Source organism: Monodelphis domestica, chromosome 8 (genome assembly GCF_027887165.1).
Source record: "Monodelphis domestica isolate mMonDom1 chromosome 8, mMonDom1.pri, whole genome shotgun sequence".
Lineage (NCBI taxonomy): Eukaryota > Metazoa > Chordata > Mammalia > Didelphimorphia > Didelphidae > Monodelphis > Monodelphis domestica.
Window position 1 is genome coordinate 173,500,014 of NC_077234.1, and position 16,012 is coordinate 173,516,025.

Below are 16,012 nucleotides of genomic sequence, written 5' to 3' on the forward strand. Positions count from 1 at the left end.
TCCAACTCATCTGCTTATATCCTCTCTTCCTCAAAACATTATCATTATTGATAATACTAATTTCTTAAGAATTAATTAATGATTATAATTAGCCAGGAATAGAGAAAGATTAGACTGGATAATAGTAGCTACCAATTACATTGTTAGGCCTTTAGTATCTTCTTAAATGAAATAATATATTTTGACCCTCTGAGGTCCTTGTAGCTGAATATTCTATAACATGTTATTCTATATGTTTACTATTAAAATAAAATATCTATAATGCATGTTGTTTATTGGTTGTCTCTCAAACCAAGGATGACGATTGTCTTTGTGCATTTTTGTGCACAAAGACACCTGTGCATGAAGATTTAAGTGGAAAAGTCGATGCACAGAGACAATCCCAACCTCTCAGCGTTGGAAGCCTGGGTCCAGTGGCACGAAAAGTCGTTACACCTGGAGACTTCCTCAGCTGCACTGGATGGCCGCATTGTCTTTTGTGCTCCATCACACCCTAAGCACTCCACAGTGCCTTGCTGCATCGCCATCTCAGCCATTGAACCTTCTTGTTGGTTTCTTCCATCTGTTCCGCCGAAGCAGTCTTCACATGCTGGGTGAGCAAAGCCCTAGTTCATCAGGGGTCGACGTCGACCCAATGGCTACCTTCACAAGGTTTAGCCGGCCTGTCGAAGCCCTTGCCCGGGGTGTGGCCACTGCCGCATGCTAGCATCTACTAGGAGCCACAAGTGAGATCTGGGTGTCAGGTGACGGTCAGTGGCTGGAGAGCTGCCCTAGAAGGGCACGACAAGCCCTCCATACCAGAGATATTACCCCTCCCTGAGCACCCCATACACCCCATACACATCTATAATGCAGGGATTCCTTTATTCACATATTTCCCAGCTTGTATTTTCATCCACATAATTGACCATATTAAAAAGCAAAAGGACAAAAATCTCATGATTATTTCAATGGATGCAGAAAAAGTCTCTGACAAATTACAACATTCATTCCTATTGAAAACACAAGAAAGCATAGGAATAGAAGGACCTTTTCTTAAAATAATAAACAGTATATATGTAATACCATCAGCAAATATAATCTGCAATAGGGATAAAGTAGAAGCCTTCCCAATAATATCAGGAGTGAAATAAGGATGCTCATTATCAACTCTATTATTTAATGTTGTACTAGAAACACTAGCAGTAGCAATAAGAGAAGAAAAAGAAATTGAAGGTATTAAAATAGGCAATGAGGAGAACAAGCTATAACTCTTTGCAGATGATGATGGTCTTCTTAAAGAATCCTAGAGAAACAACCAAAAAGCCAGTTGAAACAATCAACAATTTTAGCAAAGTTCCAGGATACAAAATAAACCCACATAAGTATCAGTATTTCTCTATATTTCCAACACATCTCAGGAGCAAGAATTAGAAACAGAAATTCCATTTTAAATCTCCCTAGACAATATAAAATACTTAGAAATCTATCTACCGAGACAAATATAGGAACTATATGAACACAACTACAAAACACTCTCCACACAATTAAAACTAGATCTAAACAATTGGAAAAACATTGATTGTTCATTGGTAGGATGAGCTAAATAATAAAAATGACTATCCTACCCAAATTAAGTTAATTATTTAGTGTCATACCCAATGAACTATCAAAAAACCTTTTAATGAATTAGAAAAAAACATAACAAAGTTCATTTGGAATAACAAAAGATCAAGGATATCAAGGGAAATCATGAAAAAAAATGTGAAGGAAGGTGGCCTTGCAATCCCAGATCTCAAACTATACTATAAAACAGTGGTCATCAAAACAATTTGGTATCGACTAAGAGACAGAAAGGAGAATCAGTGTAATAATCTTGGAGTAAGTGACCTCAGCCAGACCAAAGATCCCAGCTTTTCAGTCAAAAATCCAATATTTGATAAAAAAAAAAAAAAAAAACTTGCTGGGAACATTGTAAGACAGTGTGGGAGAGATTAGGTTTGGATCAACATCTCAAACCTACAACAATATAAAATCAGAATGGGTGAATCACTTGCATATAAAGAAGGAAACTAAGTAAATTAGGTGAGCACAGAATAGTATAAATAGTATACATATCAGATCTTTGGGAAAGGAAAGATTTTAAGATCAAGCAAGAGTTAGAAAAAAATCACAAAATGTGAAATCAATAATTTTGATTACATCAAATTAAAAAGATTTTCTTCAAACAAAACCAATGCAACCAAAATTAGAAGGGAAGCAATAAATTGGGAAAACAATTCTTTATAACAAAATCCTCTGACAAAGGTCTAATTACTCAAATTTATAAAGAGCTAAATCAATTGTACAATAAATAAAGCCATTCTACAATTGATAAATGGGCAAGGGGCATGAATAGGCAATTTTCAGCTAAAGAAATTAAAACTATTAATAAGTACATGTAAAAGTGTCCTTAATCTCTTATAATCAGAGAGATGCAAATCAAAACAACTCTAAGGTATAATCTCATACCTAGAAGATTAGCTAACCCAACAGCAAAGGAAAGTAATCAATGTTGGAGGGGATGTGACAAAGTTGGGACATTAATGCATTGCTGGAGGAGTTGTGAATTGATCCAACCATTCTGGAGGGCAATTTGGAACTATGCTTTAAGGGAGCTAAAAGACTGTCTGCCCTTTGATCCAACCATAGCACTACTGGGTTTATATCCCAAAGAGATAATAAGGAAATAGATCTGTATGAAAATATTCATACCTGCGCTCTTTGTGGTGGCAAAAATTTTGGAAAATGAGGGGATGCCCTTTAATTGGGTAATGAGTGAACAAATTGTGGTATCTGTTGGTGATGGAATACTATTGTGCTAAAAGGAATAATAAAATGGAGGAATTCCATGTGAACTGGATCTACCTCCAGGAAGTGATGTAGAGTGAAAGGAGAAAAACCAGGAGAACATTATACAAAGAGACTGATATACTGTGGTATATATAATCTGATGTAATGAACTTCTCCATTAGTGGCAATGCAGTGATCCTGAGCAACCCGGAGGGATCTATGAGGAAGAACACTATCCACATCCAGAGGAAAAACTGTGGGAGCAGAAACACTGAAGAAAAACAACTGCTTGATTACATGGTTCGAGAGGGATATGATTGGGGATGTAGACTCTAAATGATCATCATAGTGCAAACATCAACAACATGGAAAAAGGTTCTGATCATGGACAGATGTAATATCTAGTGGAATTGAGTGCTGGCTATGGGAAGGGGTGGGGGAAGGTGATGGAGTTATATGATTATTGTAACTAAGGAATAAAGTTCTAAATTGACTAAATTTTTCAAAAAAAGATTTATAAGTATAATAGTGATAGTTTTTATTTAGATAGTATAAATTTGGATTAGTCAGATCAGGGAGTAGTGTAGCCTGTGAAACCACAAGAGAAGCAGTTCCTTGTGGTTCCTGGGAGTTTGAGTGGATTTAGAATCCTTAAGAATTAGAAATCCTCTATTTATCCTTGTATATTTCAATAAATATCTTATTTTTTTAATTGAAAAAAACAATACAAAGCCTAATCTCTTGTGATTCTTAAAAAATTAATTTAATCCTTAAAAATAATCAATATTCACATAAATTATTTTTTCTGGCATAACTGAAAAAAATTCATAGGTATATTTCAATTATGAGTGTAAGAAAGATTATAGCATCTAAAATTATGCCCTTAAGGAACTGATTCCCTTGACTTATTGAAGATAGAATTAATATTTCAATATATTTAAAAACTTTAATATTTCAAATATCATGTCATTGCTTTAAACTTATGATATATTCAATTTTGAGTGTTTTTATTATTCATGAATTTGAGATTTTTCTTACCAATTCATATTCATTGGGATGTACAGTTTGTACTTACTAATATGATACTTGCCTCTTCAACATTTAAAAGTACTTAAAGAAATTACACCAGAATATTCTAGAAATACATTTTATTTAAATGTACTATTACATTAAATTAAAAGAAACATTTTATTAAGACAACTTTTAACCTAATTATATAAATAAATGTAATAAAACATTCATTTGCAGTAATCTTTTTAAAATTTAAGTGAATCCTAGGAAATATAGAATTACAATTTAAAAATCACATAGAATGAATATATTTCATAGCCTTCTTTTAATCAATGACTAATATTTCAAAGACAAATAGGTCTTCATCAGTGAAGACTTTCATGTATAGTAGTTATGCTGGTTTGTTCTAGAACAATTCTATTTATAGTGGGTCAGGGACTGTCACATACATTATAAGCATGGCCTCATTTTGGGTGAGGTCATAGCTCTTTTGTGATATTCTCCAACGTTGACAATGGGAAATGGTAGTTCTTAAGGTTATTTCCAAACTGCACCATGTATTTTGCTAAGTGTGCTATATTGTTCACCATTCTTTGAGATTTCCACCTAAAGCCTATACCACTAGCCTCCATTGCTCCCTACATTTCCCTGGTAATGCCAAAATTGGTTTTATCAGGAGGTTTAAGCTACCTCCTCTGGTATACATTTTGGAAGTAAAAAAAAAAAGGAAGAGGGTAGGGGTGTGGCCCAGAACCAAACATAGAAATCCTAGATCCAGAGTTATGAGCCTAGAGGCCCAAGTGCCATGAAAACTATTTGTCTCCTGCTTAAACATTCGCTGTGCCATGATTCTTCTTGGGAAACAGTACTGTGCAATGATTGAAATAGAAAACGTAAACTGAGAAAACTATTCTTTGTTGCTATAAATGACTATGCTCTGGCTGGCTGTGACAGAACTGCTAAAGGGAACCTGAGGCTGCTTGGTTGTAATGGAGATAGAAATGAGACACAGAGAGACAGATACTGCTAGAGGTAGAGAGATGCTGAGAGAGATGGCTGCTAGAGAGATAGAGGGATACTGGTTCAGGTAGATACTGCTACAGGGGAATGCACTAGGGTTTGCCTATTGATTCCTATTTGATGACTAGTGGATCAATCTATTTCCTAACCTCCTCCTCCCTTCACTTCCTCCCTTCTCCAACCCTCTCCCTCCCAGTTTCTTCTTGAAGGCTTCCTCCCTCCCCCGAGTGGACTATAAAATACTCTAGTTTTCTTTCTCAGGTAAGGGGTTTATTGGGATAATAGAACAAGGAAACTGAGGAAAGAGGGATGAGGGTTTCCCTAATCTATAATAAGAATTTGGGGGCTTGGGAAGTCACAACTGTGACAGAGGGACAGTCAGAGATGGAGGACAACAGTTAAAATCTTTCTTCTTCACAAAGTCACCAAGGTCTCTTAGCCACCAAGAAAAGTCTCTCCTTCAGCCTGGCTTTCCTCCAACTAACTCTTCATCAGTCAAATCCCAGAGAGAGAGAGACAGAATCAAAGTTCAAGTTCCTCCTTCTTCTCCTCTATGGCCAGACCACAACTGCCAACTCCTGGGAACATTCCATTTGGAATCTTCTCCTTGATTGACAGACAGATAATCACCTTGGTCTGCATGCAAGCCTGTCCTGCAAATCCTTGATTTTACAAATCAGGTCTCCAGCTTGTTTCTTGCATCTTGGCTTGTCCTGGAAAACCTCTCTTCAAGTCTCTACCACATGATCTAAAAGAAATTGATAACCACTGATTTAGAAACTCCCTAATTTGAGTGGGTGTGTAATCCCTTACAAAATATGTTGTTCACAAAGTTCAATGTGGGAACATATTAATTAATTAATTAAATTTTTAAAGAACGTGAAAATTCTTTTATTGATTTTATTTATACATTATTTAGTAAAATAAGTCCATCATAAGTCATGTATACAGATTAGCAGGACAAAAAAATTCAATATTATCATATAGAAAGTATAAATAAATACATGTTCAAGTTTAAGGATATATGATTCTCTCCACTACTCCCCATTTTACCTGTGTACCTTAGGTTTAAGAAACAAATTTTAAACATTCTCTTATTCTTTTGTTAGATCTTTTATTGTTAACTAGATCTACCCAGATGAGTCAGAAGGTGAAGTTTAAAACTGCATATTATTACCTCAATAAACTATTATTGACTTGGTTCAGTCTGGCTCACAGAATGTCTTGCTATCCACTATCTTAAAAGAGTCATTCTCTTCTACGGTCAAATTATGCTCTTCATATTGTTGGTTCTACATTCCCCGTTTCTGAGTGGCTGTAGTTGTGATTTTAAAATTGTTTTGCTATTTATTTCTCCCTAGAACAGTGCTGTTTGAGTTCAAGTATTTATACAGAGTAGTGCTAAAACCTAAAACTACTTCCCCCCACCTTTTTCCTTAAAGACCCACTTCCAGAATGACTAACCTCCATTTTCCCTTGGAATAGAGGTAAAGAAACTAAACCTGAAACATCACCAATTTCCTCAGAATCTTCTATAACAGTTCAATACAGTTACAATAAAATTATTTTAATATGTTTCAAAACAGCCAACTAGATAAAAACGGTAATCAATATTTTACTCGGAAGTAAATATAGTTGTCCTTTAGACAAATACTTTTTATCTGAAACATAATAGAAACTTAGATACTGAAAAAGTCTGTCCCTATCATATTAAAACTTAATTTGTGCAAATTTGCCACAAAGAGATTTTTCAGGTACACATTAAAATAAGTTAACATTTTGAGTGTGTTTGCAGGCATGTGTGGTTGTTTTATTTTAAATAAAAAAAAATTTCCACATGTATACACCTTTTGGACATGTGTACACATAAAGCATTGTTATGAAAATTCACCTTTAAAGATTGCTATAATATTAATTTATGGTCTCCAAGGAATTTACTTATGAAATTCCTAAAATGAAACACTCAAGTCAGAATGGAGTTTATGGTGGTTTAATCACAATGGGAGTAAGGAAAAAGGACAGGGAGTGAAGGAGAGAGGAGGAAAGGGAAAAAGGTTAACTCAAACTTCTGGTGGAGCAAGAGGGAAATTAGGCCCTAAGGCCAAGGTAGAAAGGAGATCAGTCCTTGACTCATGTAACCAATCTGAACTAAAGCTGTCTGGGGGCCTCATCTCTGCTCCAGTTCCTAGCACAAACTGGTGTCTCACTCTGTCCACAGAAAGTGAGCGAATTCCAGAGGTTGTTCCTTACCTCACTTCCTGTGCCTCACAAGTGCCAATGGTGGCTCAAGCTTGGCTTAGGACAGCCCAGGTGGGCAGTTAGTTATTTCTGATTTGTCATTGACTAGCACATGCCCCTGTAGTGTGGGTGTGCACAATTTTGGGTGCTAGACCAAGCAAGATGGAGATTTTAAAATTCACAGCATACAATTTACAGTCACCAAGCCAGTGGTCTTTTTTTATATATTCAAATAGTTTATCATCTGCAGTGGTCCTCGTAAAAGAGAACAAGGTAATTTAAAAATTACTTTAATGTGGACTTTTCTAGACCCACATTTTTACATTCTATGAATTTTCTCATGTTTAACAAATCAATTCAAATGATTCAAGTTATCTCACCATTTAAAAAGAAAAGTCTCAGGGATGATTTTGAACCATGGCGTAATTTTAATTTCCCCATTAGCTGCTTTTTCCAGGAGTTCTTCTAGTTCCTTTTTGGTCACATAACAAAAGCTTTTGATCTCATTAGGATCTGGATCTAATGTTACAATCTTCCTCACAAACAAGATATAATCAATTTCATGTTCTCCCCAAATCCCATCAGATTGTGCTTTGTAGTGGATTCCTGTTATATAGGAAATATCTTCTGGAGGAACCTGTTCCATGGGGATGCCTAGTTCAGCCTTTAAACGTCTCTGAGCTGTCTGCCTTACTCCTATGGCATTATTTTCTTCCAATTCGACTGGAGTGCTTAGTAGATGGCTACAACAAGTGTTTTTAAAACAACCTGGAAAAGTAATTTTAGCATCTGATCTCTGCTGCAGTAATAATTTGTCTTCTGTATTAAATAAAAAGATGCTAAAAGCTCAATGTAATAACCCTTTATCAATGTTTTCATTCAGGTGGCAATTCTTTTTGGTCTCTGCACAGATCTTATTGTCATTTTCATCAAAAAGAATGCACATCTCTGCCAGGAGCTGAACTTGCTGCTCATCCAGATCATCCGTGTTGATTTCAGACATTGTTGCAATATGTTTAATCCTAAATTTCAGTGCTGCGGCTTGGATCCGCAGACAGAGACGCCGAACCAGGAGTCTGAGATCTCAGTACTCAGAACATATTAATTTAGAGACAATCATGGAAAATAATGAGAACTCATACTAAAGTCATGTAAGTATTTGGAGGGTAAAAATATCTTCCAGTAAAAAATTCCCTGTAGAGACCTCCAAAATTTTAGTCAGTTCAACTCAGTGTTGTTCTTTGGCACATTTTCTTAGTGAGGATAACAGTCTCCTTTTTCAGACAGTAATTCCTCCACAGTTACTCAAGCAACTTGAAAATAGAAAACTCTATAGGTTTCAGTAGAGAGTGGGGATTTTATTCTAGTTATTGTTTCCCTTTCATGGTTTCTCTATGTAGAACTTCACTGGAGTGCCAGTTAGGTCTATTCTCAGGCAACAGATTCCCATATAGAGAGAAAAAAAACAAACAAACCTAGAATGACTTTGTCGTGGCCAGGAATTTCAAGATTCCTTGGTTCTAGCCATGCCAAAAGAAGTCCAAGTCCTGGGCTTCTTGTTCATGTTATATATTTATCTCATTAGAAAAACAAAAAACAAACAAACAAAACCAAACACAACTAGATAAGAAAAACATCTATTTAACTGTTCTCCTACTTATATTGGGGGGGTGGCTTACATGTCCCTCTCTGGTAAAATAATCTGTTGTAGATTTATGAGGAGAGCAATATGGTGGAAGAAAAACCAAACTCATGGTAGTGAATTTTCCATTACAGATTATAGTCAGCTAGGTGATTAAGCATATAGTGTATTCAACCTGAAGTCAAGAAATAATGAATTTGAAGCCTGCCTTGTTCTCACTATGTAACCTTGGGCAAATTATGTAATCTCCCTTAACCTCAGTGATTATCATCTATAAATGATGATAATAATAATACCTATTTCTTTGGGATATTATGAATATCAAATGAATTATGTATATGAAGTGCTTTGCAAACCTATATATCTCCTACATAAACACAAAAATATGGGTAGTGAACAAAGATAGAAAAAAATTGACCATGTGATCAGAATAAGGATAAATTTCACACATGGCAAAAAGTTATATTTCTTACTTGAAGCTAATGAATAAGATGTGGCAAGCATTTTTTAAATAAGCAGAAAACCTAAATAACCAGATTGACAGTAAAGAAACAAAGCAAATTTTAGATTGTAATTTTAAGATATAAGTGATAAGTAAAATGATGTAGGGATTTAGTTTAAGCACCAACTTCCAATTATGCCCTAGAATTTATTCAGATGAAGTATGAAGTGTTCTGTATCTTCAGTAAGAAGAGATGTATAACATTAAAATATAGTATATATAGGATATATGCATAGAACACATATAAAATACATATAATATAAGATATATATGTATACACGTATATATGTAGTGGCAATTGTAGAAGCATTGAAATCTTTTAGTGGTTTCTGAATCATTTAAGGAAAAAAATCTATGTCCAATGTAGTTTAGAAGTTATGACAATGGGGGCAGCTGGGTAGCTCAGTGGAGTAAGAGCCAGGCCTAGAGAAGGGAGGTCCAGGTTCATATCTGGCTTCAGATACTTCCTAGCTCTGTGACCCTACCCTGAGCAAAACACTTAACACCTATTGCCTAGCCCTTATCACTCTTCTGTCTTGGAACCAATACAGATAAGGCTTTCCTAAAAAAGTCCTGACACTATTGAATTCTTGTTCTTTAAAAATTAATATTCTATGTATGGCACATATATTTAACTTTTATCTGGGACATAGTTTTATGATCAGTTCATCCAGTTCCCCAATTAGTTTAGATAAATAGAATTATTCTAGATAATAGAAACTTTTTTATACTAAAGGGAAACTATTGTTTTGATAAGCCATATTTTCTTTATTACCTTTCAAAGAAATGTTCCAATTAATGATTGCTAGTCAAGCCTCTTAAATTATAATTACTCAGAAGTTTTCAATAGCAGTTATGAGAATTCTGCTAATAATGTGTTAGGGATTTATTATTTGAAGGCTATAAATCTCTTTCCATTCATATTAATTAGCATCAAGATAACTCAGAATAATAGGACACTACTATAGAATATAAAGGAAAAATCCAGCTTGCCTTCAAATCTTTCATGAAGATATAGTTAAAGCTTTAGAGTTACATTCCCAGACTCTGAGCAGTGTGCAGTGTATCTCCATGCACAACTGAATTCAATTTTAATAAATGGTTTCATTCACTAAAACAAGCTTTTTGGTTGACAAGATGCTTAATAAAGTTTGCCTGAGATGAAAATGTCAGTCATACTTCACTTTATAACTGATTATTTTGGCTGCCTCACATATAGAACCATTCTGGAATGATTCTCACTGTAACATTTAGTTAGACTGATCAGTTCTGGTCTATCTATTTGGTCTTATGATCACCAGAGACTCAGGATTTTCACTGACCCTCCACAATTGAATATAGCTAACAATTTTCAATAGATGATATAATACAAAAGGTTAATGAAGAGTCCCATTATTAAGACAAAGTGGAAAATACGTATTTAGATAGTAGATAAACGTTTCAGATTATAATAATTCAAGAAAGTGATAACCCTTCAATAGCCTAAAAGAAATCTGGTATTATATTTTAATGTAAATTAGACATTTTTACTTTTGATTGTGAATTTAGTAGTAGGGAATACCTTATCTAGTCACCCTTAAAATGGCTATTTTACACTTCCATAGTGGATTAGAGTTGGAAAGGGTCAGCAAATGAATCAGAAATTATCTGATCCCACTTGCTCATTTTAAAAATAAGAAATCTGAAAACTAGACTAGTAAAGTCAATTGTTCTACATCACATGGACAACATAGAATATAACTGGAATATAAAGTAAGATCTTCCACTGATCTTCCTACTATACTGCTCTATTTGGTCTACTATATTAAACTATAAAGGTAAGTAACAATCATTAAATGTAGCTAAGAAGGTGCAGTAGATAGAGCAGGAAATCAGGAAGAACGGAATTCAAATCTGGATTCAGACACTGGCTCTGTGACCCTAGACATGTCACTCAACCCTATTTGCCTCAGTTTCCTCATCTATAAAAATGAGCTGAAGAAGGCACATGGCAAACCACTCTAATTATCTTTGCAAAGAAAACCCCAAATGGAATCACAAAGAATTGGATATAACTGAAATGACTGAACAGCAACAACAATAATCAAGAGACATTTATTAAGTTCCCAAGATTCTAAATGTCAGTAACTCTTCTAAGTCTCATGAATTAAAAGCAACAACAACATGGAATCATTTTTGCTCTCCAAGAGTTTACAGTCTATGAGAATATTCAACAAAATTGAAGATTTGGACTAGATGGCTTCCAAGGTCCAATTTATTTTTAAATGGGCTTTTATATATTGAATACATAACTAAAATCATAAAAAACGAATTTAAAAATACAAGAATGTACAAATACAAATATAGGCAAATACAAGATTATTTTGTGGGAGAGGAGGAACATTAACAAACACACAAAAATGGAAATCCTAAAAATCAAAGGAGAAATTAAGTACATTGAAAAGAAATTAAACTGATAAATAAAACTAAGCTCTGGTCCTTTAGAAAAAAAATAACATAAATCATTGATTAGTTTGTTGAAAAAAGAAAGAAAGCCAAATTTCTAATATCGAAAATGAAACTGTGAGTATACCAAAAATGAAAATGAAATTAAAGCAATTATCAATAGTAATATTGCTCAACTATAATTTAGTAATACTGATAATCTAAACTAAATGGATGAATATGTAGGAAAATATAAATTTTATATTTTATATATATTTATTATATATTACATATATTTATATATATTATATAGTCCCAGATTAATAGAAAATGAAATAGAATGTTTAAATAACCCTATCTGAGAGTAAGATATTGAACAAGTTATTAATGAGCTTCCAAAGGAAAAAAGTCTGGGATTAAATGGATTCACAATAAAATTCCTCCAAACATAAAAAGAAAAATACATTCAAATACTTTAAAAACTGTTTGAAAAAATGGGTAGTCTTCTCAAATTCCTTTTATGACAAAATATAAATCAGGAAGAACTAAAACTATAAACCAATTTTTAGTGAATAAAAATTCAATAATATTTTATATTTCCCTTATAAAAATAATTTTTAATGTTGATTTTTCTAACATTTTGAATTCTAAAATTTTCTCTCCCTTTCCTTAATTTTCAATTCTTTAACACAACAAAAGATGTACAATAAATAATTTGGACAAATAGAGCCTTTTTTTATACCTTTGGAATATAAATTGGTTTGTGGGTTGGCTGGATCAAAGTCATGCATGATTTTATAGCCCTTTGGATGTAGTTTTAAATTACCTTCCAGAATGGTTGGAGCAGTTCACAACTGTACTCACAGTACAGAGGTGTCCCAGTTTTCAGACATCCCTTCCAACATTACGATTTTCCTTTTCATCATATTAGTCAATCTGATAGGTGTGAGGTAATACTTCAGAATTGTTTTTATTTGCATTTCTATAATCAATAATTTTGGTAGCATTTTATATGGTTATAAATAGCCATGATTTCTTTATCTGAAAATTGACTGTTCATATCTGCTGGCCATTTATTAATTGAGGAATGAATGATATTCTTATGGATTTGGCCCAGTTCTCTCTAAATTTTATAAATGAGGTTTTTATTGGAGACAATTTTTATTTTAAAAACATGCCACTTTTCTGCTTTCTTTCTTTGTTGCACAAGTTTTGTTTTTTGAAAAACTTTTAAAATTAAAAACAATCAAAATTATCCATTTTATATATTGCAAAGCTTACTCTTTCTTATTTGATCATAAATGCTTCCCTTATCCATAGACCAGACAGAATCCAATCCATTTTCCCCTAATTTTCTTATGGTATTTCCCTTCATGTCTAAGCTATAGCAACAACAATGATAATAAGAGTGTGAAGATGGGATTAACTCTCCCCTTGCGTATTTTTAAATTAATTAACAAAAACTGAAAATACCTCTACTTAACTCTAAGTAGGGAAGGTCTACAAGCCACTTACTAAAGTGGGTGACAACTCCAGAAGTAACTGACAACCCCCTGGGCAGTGCTAAGCAATTTTAAAGACTGCTATTAGTTCCTGTAAAGTGGAGGAAGGGACAGGAAGTGATATGGAAAGGACTATAAAAGTCCTGAACTTCTTGTTCAAAGGGGTCATTGGCCTGAATCTTGAGCTTAGAGGATCTTGGACTGGGACTTGGGGTTGGAGTTATGCCTTGGGACTTTGACCTGGAACTCTGGCTCTTTGATTGCTTCTGGTAGGACTTCTCCTGTATCTTCTCCTTTGGAACTGCACATGGGTGAGTGAGAAGCTGACCCCCCCTCTTTCCTGGCTTCTGGAGAGATTAGTTCTAGAAAGGACCTCCCCTCTTGGAGTAGGTCATGTGGGTGGAACCCACATGTTTAATTCACCACCCTATCCTTTGGTTTAGGATAAACAAGCCCTCCCAAGATGACCTAGGGAATGGAACGACATTTAGGATGATAGGCTAGACATCTTCTCTACCCTCCTTTTCTATTTCTCTACTTTCACTCCTTCCACCTTTTTGTAAATAAAACTACTAAAAGTCATTTTGGCTTGAGTTATGATATTTTTAAATTGGCAAACACAGTATTATCTTAATATTCTCATATATTTAGTCAAACCCTTAATTTTAATTCCTTACAAGAGTAACAATAAAAATATCCAGGGAAGTATTTTAGCTAGAGAACTAACTTCAAAGCTAAGAAGATCAGGATTCAATTCCCATTTTCAGAAATTCCTTTTGCACATAATGAATTATGAATCTGGACAAGTCATTCAAATTCTGTGTGTTCTTGATAACTCTTAAGACAGAACATAGTGAGAATTTACTTTTGTAGCTTTGTTATGCCATTGTTACTAGAATCTAGTAAAACATTTGCATTATTAGATGACATTGTATTGTTAACTAAACTGAATTTTTCATTGTTATAGTTTAGTCATTTCTGTTGTATCTGATTTTTATGGTCTCATTTGGGGTTTTGTTGACAAAGATGCTGAAGAGGTTTGCCATTTCCTCCTCTAGCTCATTTTCCACATGAGGCAGAGTTAAGTGACTTGCCCACAGACATAGTTAGAAAGTGTCTGAGGCCAGATTTTAAAAAATTATACTTATGCAAACATTTTATGTCCTTTTTCGTTTTCTTATTGGCTTAATGTTCATTTCAGATGACTTGTATTCTCTTACTTAAGTCTAATTTCATAATTTTGGACATCTCATTTTTTAAAAATTTTCCTCAAAGTGAAGAACAATGTTTGGTACAATCTAGGCATAAAATAAGCATTTATTCATAGACAAGCTTATAACTTAACATCCTGAAGCTATAAGTTTGTCTATGAATAACATCCTGAACATTTAAAATGAAATATTTCTAATCCCTTCTTGAAAATACAGAAAAAATAAAATATAATTGCATGATTCAGGCTTTATAAGATGTGAAAAACACTAGGTTCATTTATGCCAATATCTGACAGTACAAGACATGGAAAAAAAATTCTACAGGTGGTATCAATGTCAGCAGACATACATCATTTCTTTCTTTTGTTAAATGGATGATTCATCATATTTCTCAACAGTAGGAACAATCAAATCATCCAAAAGCTTTAGCAGAAAAATAGCTACTTTAAAAGACAGATAATATTAATAAAATGTTATGTTTAGCTGTTGAAGGCAGGATAGTGTAATAAGAAGAAAAGAGCCCTAGGCTTGTAGTTCAAGTGTACTTGAATATTTAAAACTTAGTTACTTATAAAGAGTAATTCAATTCAATGCAATAGATGTTTAAATGTTTAGTGGCAGGGCACGGTAATATGGATAAAGTATACAGAAATAAAATAATCTAATTTATTTTTAAATTTCATTTATTTATTTATTTTTGAATATTTTTCTATGGTTACATGATTCATACTCCTTTCTATACCTCCTCTCTCCCCCAAGTCATAGCTAGTAAGCAATTCAACCAGATTGCATATGCATCATTGTTCAAGACCTATTTCTATATTATTAATATTTGCAGTAGAGTGATCATTTAGAGTCTATATCCCCCAATCATATTCCCATTGAACCATGTGATCAAGCAGTTGGTTTTTTTTTTATTTTCTGTGTTTCTATTCCCACAGTTCTTTCTCTGAGTGTGGAGAGTGTTCTGTCCTTTATCATTGCATTGTTGCCAGTAGTAATCTCTCTAATTTTAGAGATCACACTCTATTGGGTACAAGGCAGTGTTACATCATATAAACACAACTAAAGTTTAAGAAAAATAGAGGAGGGAGAAAGCAAGAACTGCTAGGAGAAAGCAAGAACTGCTAGGAGAAGGTGTTATAAAAAATATCATAGAATTTGTGCAACTTGAACTGTGAAGAAAAGCAAAGATTCTGATCAGCAGTGAAATGAAAATATACTATGGACAAGAGGAAGAACACAAATAAATACATGATAATATGAATTAATAATAGTTAACATTTTATATAATTCCTATTATGTGTGAAGCACTCTATTGAACTTCACAATGATTATCTCAGTTAATTCTCAACATGACCCTGGGAGATATATGCTATTATTGTTTCCATATATAGACCAGGAAACAGAGGTTAGATGATTTGTATAGGGTCATAAAGGTAGTAAGTGTCTAAGAATGGATTTCAATTCAGGTTTTCCTAATTCTAGCCCTGGTGCCAGATTGAATACTGTGGTGAGGGAATAATTATGAGTTCAGTTTGGCTGATTTCTAAAAAATCATAGTCTGTCTTAGTCTGAGACAAAGCTGGAAATTTAGATGGGAAGCAGATTTTGAAAGGTTTTAAATGTCAGATTATTTTTTTTAAACCCT

The 16,012-nt window shown here is 33.7% G+C and overlaps 1 pseudogene; it reads right to left on the reverse strand.

Moving 5' to 3' along the window:
• Positions 1-5,602: 5,602 nt before the first annotated feature.
• LOC130455888 (isopentenyl-diphosphate Delta-isomerase 1-like) lies at positions 5,603-11,648 on the reverse strand (annotated as a pseudogene).
• Positions 11,649-16,012: the final 4,364 nt, after the last annotated feature.